At 41.0% G+C, this 10,288-nt stretch overlaps 1 protein-coding gene across 3 annotated transcripts in view; it reads left to right on the top strand.

Moving 5' to 3' along the window:
- LOC135090546 (uncharacterized) overlaps nt 1-10,288 on the top strand; it is a 39,005-nt gene continuing 28,717 nt past the window's right edge. For 2 of the 3 annotated variants that reach the window (XM_063987382.1, XM_063987383.1), the window contains exon 1: nt 3,898-4,086. The gene's annotated coding sequence lies outside the window, so the exon portion shown is untranslated. Of the gene's footprint in view, nt 150-3,897; nt 4,087-10,288 lie in introns of those variants that run through there. The other variant, XM_063987384.1, reaches the window with a different exon arrangement.

Raw genomic sequence — 10,288 nt, 5'->3', positions numbered from 1 at the left:
ATGAGGAAGGTGTGGGCTCCAGCAGTGGACACCCGAAGGCAGCAGTGGGTGAAAACAAGCAAAATAAAGAAAAGTTTGGCTGTGAGAAGGTGCTAGACAGCCAGCCATAGTGACCAGAAGGCACCACCACCATCACCACCACAGGGAAGGTAAGGTCAGGAAGTGCTAGACAGCCAGCCATAGTGACCAGGAGGCACCACCACCATCACCACCACAGGGAAGGTAAGGTCAGGAAGTGTTAGAATAAATTTAGGTAATTTAACGTAACTTTTTAATGAATAACTGAGCAATCCACGGTTTTAACTCATTTTAACGCATCTCACCTAACCTCCAGCACAATATATCCCTGTGTCAGCCTCGTCTCGTTGCTAAAAACCGTAAAATTTAAATTAATGAAAATGTAAACAATCTGGGTCCTCTCTATTTATCAGCCATTATCTATCTTATCTGTGAGTGTTTTATACCAATACTGTCGCAAAGCGGAGCCACATGTCCAAGCTTTAATATCCGCTCGTTAGATATACCTGCCATTACTTAGTTTAAGTTTGGCGAGGGTTCAAATGAGTGAGAAGGGTTGGTCGTCCCCTCCACTGGCCCTCCACCGCCATCTTGGATAAGGCTCCCCAGCCCCCTCCGGTTCCAATATTATTTTTTTGTATTTCCTAAGTATTTTATTTCGGCTTGTAGCTAAGATTTTATGGATTGTAAAAATATTTCGTTGTTTTTTAAGTTATTTGAGCGCGTTTGTTGCGTGAAAAGTGGTGATTTTGGCGTTGTTTTTGTGTAAATAAGAGGGCCGTTTCGGCGTATTTATTTTACGGTCCCAAAACTAAATTTTTTATTTCAGCCTGTACTAGGTTCTTATTAGTTTTAAAAAATAGTTGGTGTTTTTTTAAATGTGTTGCCGTCCCGCTCAGTGAAATGCGTGCACCGTAAACTTGTTTTTATTCGTGTTCAACTTCCAATAATATTGATTTTTTTTTCGGTAGATTTTTTATTTGTGCTTGTAGCTCACTTTAAATGGTTTTAGAAAATAGTTCTGATTTTTTAAAGTGTTTTCCTCTATGTTTAAGCCAGAATGGGTGGACATTTGAATGATTTTAAATGGGGTGAAGATTCCAACAGTTTCCAGATACTTCTTTTTAAATATCTTTAATACTACTGCGTTTTGAAATGTGTTGTTATTTGTGGCATTAGTTAAAATATGTGGCAAGTCTGAATTTATAAAGCATTCCTGTCTAGCTGCGTTTTTTAGAGGGGTCATTTTCAAAATGAAATACGTACGTACGTAAATAACGGCTGTTGTGACGTCATCAACCCCCCAGCCGTGACGTCACAAGACCCCCCCAGACGTGACGTTATCAGAGTGGTACCTTCCCTAACTCCCTTCCAGTCCCTCCCAGTAAATATTCAGTGTTTTTTTTTTCTTTTTTTCAAGGTATTTCAAGGTGTGTGTGTATGTGTGTGTGTGTGTGTGTGTGTGTGTTGCCTTATTTTTCGTTGTACAGATGGTGATGCAGTGTGTGTTGCTTTATCTTTCGTTGTACAGATTGTTATGCAGTGTGTGTGTGTGTGTGTGTGTGTGTGTGTGTGTTGCCTTATCTTTCGTTGTACAGATGGTGATGCAGTGTGTGTGTGTGTGTGTGTGTGTGTGTGTGTGTGTTGCCTTGTCTTACGTTGTACAGATGCTTATGCAGTGTGTGTGTGTGTGTGTGTGTGTTGCCTTGTCTTACGTTGTACAGATGCTTATGCAGTGTGTGTGTGTGTGTGTGTGTGTGTGTGTGTGTGTGTGTGTGTGTGTGTGTGTGTTGCCTTGTCTTACGTTGTACAGATGCTTATGCAGTGTGTGTGTGTGTGTGTGTGTGTGTGTGTGTTGCCTTGTCTTTCGTTGTACAGATGCTTATGCAGTGTGTGTGTGTGTGTGTGTGTGTGTGTGTGTGTGTGTGTGTGTGTGTGTGTGTGTGTGTTGCCTTGTCTTTCGTTGTACATATGCTTATGCAGTGTGTGTGTGTGTGTGTGTGTGTGTGTGTGTGTGTGTGTGTGTGTGTGTGTGTGTGTGTTGCCTTGTCTTACGTTGTACAGGTGCTTATGCAGTGTGTGTGTGTGTGTGTGTGTGTGTGTGTGTGTGTGTGTGTGTGTGTGTGTGTGTGTGTGTTGCCTTGTCTTACGTTGTACAGATACTTATGCAGTGTGTGTGTGTGTGTGTGTGTGTGTGTGTTGCCTTGTCTTTCGTTGTACAGATGCTTATACAGTGTGTGTGTGTGTGTGTGTGTGTGTGTGTGTGTGTGTGTGTGTTGCCTTGTCTTACGTTGTACAGATGCTTATGCAGTGTGTGTGTGTGTGTGTGTGTGTGTGTGTGTTGCCTTGTCTTACGTTGTACAGATGCTTATGCAGTGTGTGTGTGTGTGTGTGTGTGTGTGTGTGTGTGTGTGTGTGTTGCCTTGTCTTTCGTTGTACAGATGTTTATGCAGTGTGTGTGTGTGTGTGTGTGTGTGTGTGTGTGTGTGTGTGTGTGTTGCCTTGTCTTTCGTTGTACAGATGTTTATGCAGTGTGTGTGTGTGTGTGTGTGTGTGTGTGTGTGTTGCCTTGTCTTTCGTTGTACAGATGTTTATGCAGTGTGTGTGTGTGTGTGTGTGTGTGTGTGTGTGTGTGTGTGTGTGTGTGTGTGTGTGTTGCCTTGTCTTTCGTTGTACAGATGCTTATGCAGTGTGTGTGTGTGTGTGTGTGTGTGTGTGTGTGTGTGTGTGTGTGTGTTGCCTTGTCTTTCGTTGTACATATGCTTATGCAGTGTGTGTGTGTGTGTGTGTGTGTGTTGCCTTGTCTTTCGTTGTACAGATGCTTATGCAGTGTGTGTGTGTGTGTGTGTGTGTGTGTGTGTGTGTTGCCTTGTCTTTCGTTGTACAGATGCTTATGCAGTGTGTGTGTGTGTGTGTGTGTGTGTGTGTTGCCTTGTCTTTCGTTGTACAGATGCTTATGCAGTGTGTGTGTGTGTGTGTGTGTGTGTGTGTGTGTGTGTGTGTGTGTGTGTGTGTGTGTGTGTGTGTGTGTGTGTGTGTGTGTGTTGCCTTGTCTTTCGTTGTGCATATGCTTATGCAGTGTGTGTGTGTGTGTGTGTGTGTGTGTGTGTGTGTGTGTGTGTGTGTGTGTGTGTGTGTGTGTGTGTTGCCTTGTCTTACATTGTACAGATGCTTATGCAGTGTGTGTGTGTGTGTGTGTGTGTGTGTGTTGCCTTGTCTTTCGTTGTACAGATGCTTATGCAGTGTGTGTGTGTGTGTGTGTGTGTGTGTGTGTGTGTGTGTGTGTTGCCTTGTCTTTCGTTGTACAGATGCTTATGCAGTGTGTGTGTGTGTGTGTGTGTGTGTGTGTGTGTGTGTGTGTGTGTGTGTGTGTGTGTGTGTGTGTGTGTGTGCGCGTGTGTGTGTTGCCTTGTCTTTCGTTGTACATATGCTTATGCAGTGTGTGTGTGTGTGTGTGTGTGTGTGTGTGTGTGTGTGTGTGTGTGTGTGTGTGTGTGTGTGTGTGTGTGTGTGTGTGTGTGTGTGTGTGTTGCCTTGTCTTTCGTTGTACATATGCTCTCTCTCTCTCTCTCTCTCTCTCTCTCTCTCTCTCTCTCTCTCTCTCTCTCTCTCTCTCTCTCTCTCTCTCTCTCTCTCTCTCTCTCTCTCTCTCTCTATATATATATATATATATATATATATATATATATATATATATATATATATATATAACCTAAATTCTACTGTATTTGGAAAGTGGCAGTTTTGCATAATATTTGGAATGATTACATATGTACGATAATTTTACCAGAAGTACAATAATTTCAACCTGTGTAGTACGATAATATGGCCAAAACAATCTGGCAATGCTGGATCCGCGCGGAGTGGCTCCGACTGGCTCGACCGCTTCAGTGTGGCATTGGAAGCTGAGGGGAAGGGAGTGCACCATTTGAGCTCTGCCGCTGACTGAGTGATGCACTGAAGTTGACGTTTTATAAGTGCTAGGTGGACGTGCGGATCTTAGCTGTTTGTGAGGAAGGGAAGATTAAGTGTGAAGCATCACTGTCATCACATCACAAGTCGTTACGTGTAAGTTAAGCTAAAAATTTCCATCGTTTTTAAGTTTTCTTGTTCTGTTTCTTCAAATCTGCATAATATGGTATCTATTTTTGGTTTCCTTTCATAATGTATTTATCTAGGGTTCACCTATATGTACGTAATATCATTTTTTTTTTTCTGTTTAATGGCAATGTTGAATGTGGTTTATGTTGCCAAGAAATGGATGTTATTATGAACTTTAAATCTGATTTAGTTCATTAGTCCATTCTGAGTGCCTTTTTGATAAGTGATGAGATACTGAAGCTGTTTCGTTGTAATTATCATCATCTCAGTAACTACATAACCTACTAGGAAACACTATTAAATATATTCATGATGTTGCACTAAGGGATCATCTCCATTAGCTTAACGATATTTTTAATCATATCCACAACTAAATAAACGTGGCTGTTGACACTGTAATAATGCCAGGAAGCGGATATGATGGTTGACTGCATATAATTTATTGCTGTAGCTTCATAATGTTTCTAATGATCTCAATACATGTTAATAACTTAGCTAAAGACAGTTTTAATGCCAGGAAGAGAATATGATTAGACTGATGATGTGTTAACACTAGCACCACATCTCGAGTCTGGATTAAAGATATATTAAGACTGATAGACTGTAGCTACGTAAAGATAATGAAGTGCACTGATAGACTGTAGCTGCGTAAAGATAATGAAGTGCAAGGATGAAATAGCGTTAGAACTGCAAAGGATGGGAGTCACAGAGGAAGGTGCAAGGGACAGAAGCAACTGGAGAGGACTCGTGCGTTGCCCCCATCACATTAAGGGAAAAGGCGAAAGAAGTTATATAAAGCTACACTACACTTCTACACTATCAGATACTTCAGACCTATAACCCATTCACCAGTGACACCATAACCATTCATTCATCTCCACATCACCCCTGTCACCCCATCACCAAGCGTCTCATTGTTTCAGTCACGCACGCCTCTGCCCTGACCGCCTCTAGTTAGCTTACCGTTACGCTTTCGCCTCACCCAGCGCAGGAATTGAGGGAAATAATGATGGGTGTCTTTTTTTTACTTAGTGATGTGAAATGTAGCGTTGATAGAGATGTGTATTGATCATTCTACATTTTCTGAACTTTCAACGTTAAGCTCCCTAAGTGAGGCAGGAATGGTATCGAGAAGAGTGATGCGAATTGCAGCGTTGATAGATATGCATATTGATCATTTTCCTCCGTTTTATCTGAGTTTTTCGATGTTAATCTTACTAACTAGACTAGGCAGGTGATGTGAAATGTTGTTTGTAGTGTCAATTAGGCAGCGTATTGATAATCCTACGTTTTCTTAACTTTTTTTTAATGTTTAGCTCACTACACAACGGGAACAGCATAGGTTTGTTTGGCAGCGCGCAGGTCTAGTCAAACAGGTGGCGGCTTGAACTGACTTCCTCCATAGTGACGCATCTCGAGGCCTTCACTCCACGGCAGATCAGCCTAGCATGCTCCACCACCACCACCACCCGAGCAGCACAGCCTGACATTATCTGCTATTACTTGTTTAAGTCCCCAAGGTTTCCAGGTACAAAATAACATCCGTATTATCGTGACCGTCCCGTTATGTGTGCCTGGCCATCGCTAACATTTTTTTCTCCCTCTCTTCGCTTCTTTCGTTTGTGTACTGTTTTGCTTTAAAGCGCCGCGACAGAACGAGGCTATGTGGGTGTTTTGAGGAGGCTAACCAGTTTATATGTCTCGGTTAATGATGAATATGACGTTTCTGTATATTTTTTAACAAACATCAGTATCGTATTATTCATAATCAGCTCTCTACCTGTATTCGATCAGTTGAAGAATCCACCTAGTTATTTTTTTTTCTTTTCTTTCTGTGCTGTTACCTTCTTTTCTCTCCCTATTTCGCTTTTTCCTCTGGTTTGGGTCGTCACTTGCACTGCCCTGCCCTGCTCCACATAACACCAGCAGGAGGGAAGTGGGACGCCGTTGGGAACTCTAATAGTCATGTTGTTTTGGAAGTTATGTTATTTTCTTCGTGCGCATTCCTCACTATGAACGTGTTTCCGGGTTTCACCTTTGCTTTCATAGTTACTTGCAAAGCTATGTAGATTGAAGGGTGTGGTGGTGAGGGTGGAGTGAGGAGTGGAATGGGTAGTGTAGTAAGTATGAAGTGGAATACAGGGTGATGTGGAATGATGTGGAGCCAGGAAAGGATTTGTTTGGTGGAACGTGTAGTGGAAATCCTGGCGGTGACGCGAAATGGTGTGAAACAGAGCTGGGCAGAGATACAGAATAGAATTGCGCGTGGTATGAAATAGAGATGGTAGAGTGGTATGGAACACTTCTGTGCCTCACCTCCTTTACTTTTAATAGGCTCTAGTTCAAGTTACATAAGATTTTAACACTTTTTACGATTATAGTGACAGATTAACAATATTTATACATTATGCACGGGAGAAACAGTCTTGAAAATCTGACTAATCATCTCTGTGGCGTTTGAAAATAGTCGTGGCGTGAGCAGAGCAACACGGCCCGGAACTTCTCGTGGTGTGAAGTGCCTCTTGGGTTGGTAACACTGACTGATGATTCCCCAGCGGTTCATTGTCTCTAGCTCCCGTCAAACTTTCTATTACTGTAACGTGACGCTTCTGTTCATTGTGTGGCTTGATGCACCATTTAATTAATACGCTTTCTATATTGACATTAGTCATTTGTGCGACGGTGTTAGTTTTTATTATATCCGTCATAATGTTGATTCGGTGAAGTGTATCAAGGAACAGACGAATGTAAGAGAGAGAGAGAGAGAGAGAGAGAGAGAGAGAGTCATTACAGACCAACAAATGAATGGAAAGATAGACTAACTAACCTAAAACCCATATTTCATTAAGATTTATACCTATATCGCCAGCTCTCTCTCTCTCTCTCTCTCTCTCTCTCTCTCTCTCTCTCTCTCTCTCTCTCTCTCTCTCTCTCTCTCTCTCTCTCTCTCTCTCTCTTGCCAGGGGTTCCGCAGGTCACGTAATGTACGGAAAGTGGCGGCTGTTCATTCATTATTCACTTTCACGAGGCAGATGAGTGTGTTGTTCATGAGCGTTCAGTGGAGACGCATCGCTGTTATTATTCATGGCTCTGTTATTCATGCGTTAAGTTGTTTGAAGTGGAAATGTTGTTAATTTGGGTAGTGTCTCCTGTTTAGCTTATCCTTATCTATTATATTTTATTTATATATTTATGTATTTATTTTTATTTTATTTGTTTATTTATTTATTTATTTTGTAAAGAATGTTTGATATTTTTTCATGTTTTACAATTATATGATTTTACTTTCTTTCCTGTTCTTTTTTTTTTCTCTATAGTTCCTGCTTACTTTTTTTTCTTCTTTTATGACCTATTGACTGAATTTTCTTCCTCTTTTTTTTTCCACTCGTTTTGCTTCGTTCTCCTCTTTTTAACATTTTTTTTTCTTTTCCTTGTTCTTTTTTGTGCAGTTCTTCCTTCCTTTTTTTTCTGTTATATTTTTGAGTTTACATATTTCCTTCCTCTCACACTCTTTTCTTTAACTCCTTTTTTTTTCACATCCTTTGAATCTACATAGCTATCCTTTTATTTTTACATTATTTTCTAGCTGTCTTTCATTTTTTAATTTTCGATCTTACATTTCTTTTTTATTGCAAACTCACATCTTCCTCTGTACTTTCACACCTCACAGCTTCCCATCTCAGTTGGTCTCCCTTGAGCTGGTGAACATGCCTTGACCAGCACCTACTCGCCCATCTAACTTGCATCATCCTCTCTCTCTCTCTCTCTCTCTCTCTCTCTCTCTGGAGCTTCAGGATTGATAAATGTGTTGAAAAGGACTGTAAATGAACATGATATAGTTAAATGAGTGAATATATTAATAAATTTAGCGTTTTGTAGCAAATAGTGTTCTGTAACTTTACCTTTTGACAGCAGGGAGTGAAGCAAGCACCCTCAAACTCTCCTAACGTGGTTCTCCGCTATAACCAAACGAACCACAGCGAACCACGAGTCTTAAGCGTCTTACCGTCATTCCCAGCATCACAACCACCTTTACTACTACTATAACTACTACTACTAATACCGCTAAGGGCAGCCACCACTACCATTACCGTCACCACTACCACAGCTGTTGCCATTACGACCTTCTGTCCCCGCTTGGTTGCCTCAGCCTCGCGTGGCGGTCTTACCCTGACTCCCTAGCAAAGTGGTATTGCAGTGGTTACCCTCACTTGCGAAGACACGTGATTCAAGGTGTTTTTTTAATGTTTTTTTGGTGTTCCAAGTTAGTGTGTGTGTGTGTGTGTGTGTGTGTATGTGTGTGATCGTCTTCTTTTCTATCTTCTTTTCATTTGGTTTCGCGCTCTTCCTTCTTCCTTTTTCCTTTCTTTATTTTATCCTCTTCCTTCATCTCTTTCATTGTTGCATCTTGGTTTTCTGTTGTTCCTTTCCTCTACTTTTTTTCTCTCTCCTTTCTCTTTTGGTTTCTTCCTTTTTCATCTTCTCTTCCTCTTCTTTACTGTGGATTATTCTGTTCTTTCATCTCTCTCTCTCTCTCTCTCTCTCTCTCTCTCTCTCTCTCTCTCTCTCTCTCTCTCTCTCTCTCTCTCTCTCTCTCTCTCTCTCTCTCTCTCTCTCTCTCTCTCTCTCTCTCTCCCTTTTCACTTCGCCAGGTGTGAAAACTTACCTGTTCTGTTAAGGCGACATTCGGTGCGGGAACCTTACTGTGAAAAATCAATTAAAAAGTAACGGAAGAAATGGTGTACGTGGAATAATGATGCAAATAATGGTAATGGTGTTGATAACTGCAATTATTAGAGTTACTTAAGTTTTTATTGTTTAGTTTGAATTGTAAACTTTCCCTCTTGTCAGAATGTACGGTTTTTTTTCTCGTTTTTTTCGTTTTTTTTTGCGTTATTTTGAGTCACTGGTGTCATTATATTCTTGTGTTATTCATTTTTTTTATTATTATTTTTAAGAAAGGTATTATTCATCATTTTTTTTTGTCTGAGAATTCCTCGTATTGTCTTGTTCTGTGTGTGTGTGTGTGTGTGTGTGTGTGTGTGTGTGTGTATGTGTGTGTGTGTGTGTGTATGTCAACCTTCCTCAAGTCATCCTTCACTGGCAGGAATTTCTTACATCAGTTCGTATCTCTTGTTCTATTTTCTCTTTTTTTTTTTTTTCCTTTCTCTTAAAAATTTTGAGACGTGAAAGTTTTGTTTATTTTAGCTTTGGTTTTACTTTCACTTTCCTTTTTTTTTTTTTTTTTTTTTTGCTTTTTTCACAATAAATGTCGCGAAAGTTTATTATTTTTTCATTTTTTTGTTTTAAGGTGTGAATTTCTATCTATCAATCTATTTGTTTATCTATCTATTTATCTATCTATCTATCTATCTATCTATCCTGTTACTATAGCTTCTTTCCTTTGTTTCTTCCTTCCTTTATTTATTTCTTTCCTTGTGTGTGTGTGTGTGTGTGTGTGTGTGTGTGTGTGTGTGTGTGTGTGTGTGTGTGTGTGTGAGTGAGTGAGTGAGTGAGTAGGAACAGATTACTCACACGTCGTTCCAAGGCTAACATCCATCTAGCATTCCCAGTCACACACACACACACACACACACACACACACACACACACACACACACACACACACACACACACACACACACACACGAGATGACACTGCTAGAAATTAAAGAAACAGGATAATTAAAAGACACGTGGGAGAGGGAGAGGTGAAAGGCAGGTATGGTAAGGTATGGGAAGGTGAAAGTTGCCCAGGTACCCCCTCTCTCTCTCTCTCTCTCTCTCTCTCTCTCTCTCTCTCTCTCTCTCTCTCTCTCTCTCTCTCTCTCATCGCGGTAAGAGTGTAGGTTCCTCCCCAAAATTGGAATGGCCGTGAGAAGATATAGCACTCTCCTCCTCCTCCTCCTCCTCCTCCTCCTCCTCCTCCTCCTCCTCTTCCTGTATATTATGTAGTAGATCAGAAACAGTCTCGTAGGGGCCAAAAGGTCTGTTGATGTTTGTTTTTCCTTTATGATCGTGTGTGATCCTCCTCCTCCTCCTCCTCTTCCTCTTCTTCCTCTTCCATATATTCATCAGCATCATCATCATTGTTTTATTTTTTGTGGTGCTTTTCATCCTTCTTATTCCTCCTCCTCCTCCTCCTCCTCCTCCTCCTCCTCCTCCTCCT

The sequence above is a fragment of the Scylla paramamosain genome, chromosome 35, assembly GCF_035594125.1.
Source record: "Scylla paramamosain isolate STU-SP2022 chromosome 35, ASM3559412v1, whole genome shotgun sequence".
Taxonomy (NCBI): Eukaryota; Metazoa; Arthropoda; class Malacostraca; order Decapoda; family Portunidae; genus Scylla; species Scylla paramamosain.
The sequence above is the reverse complement of the archived record's forward strand: the minus strand, read 5'-3'. Positions and strand labels throughout refer to the sequence as shown.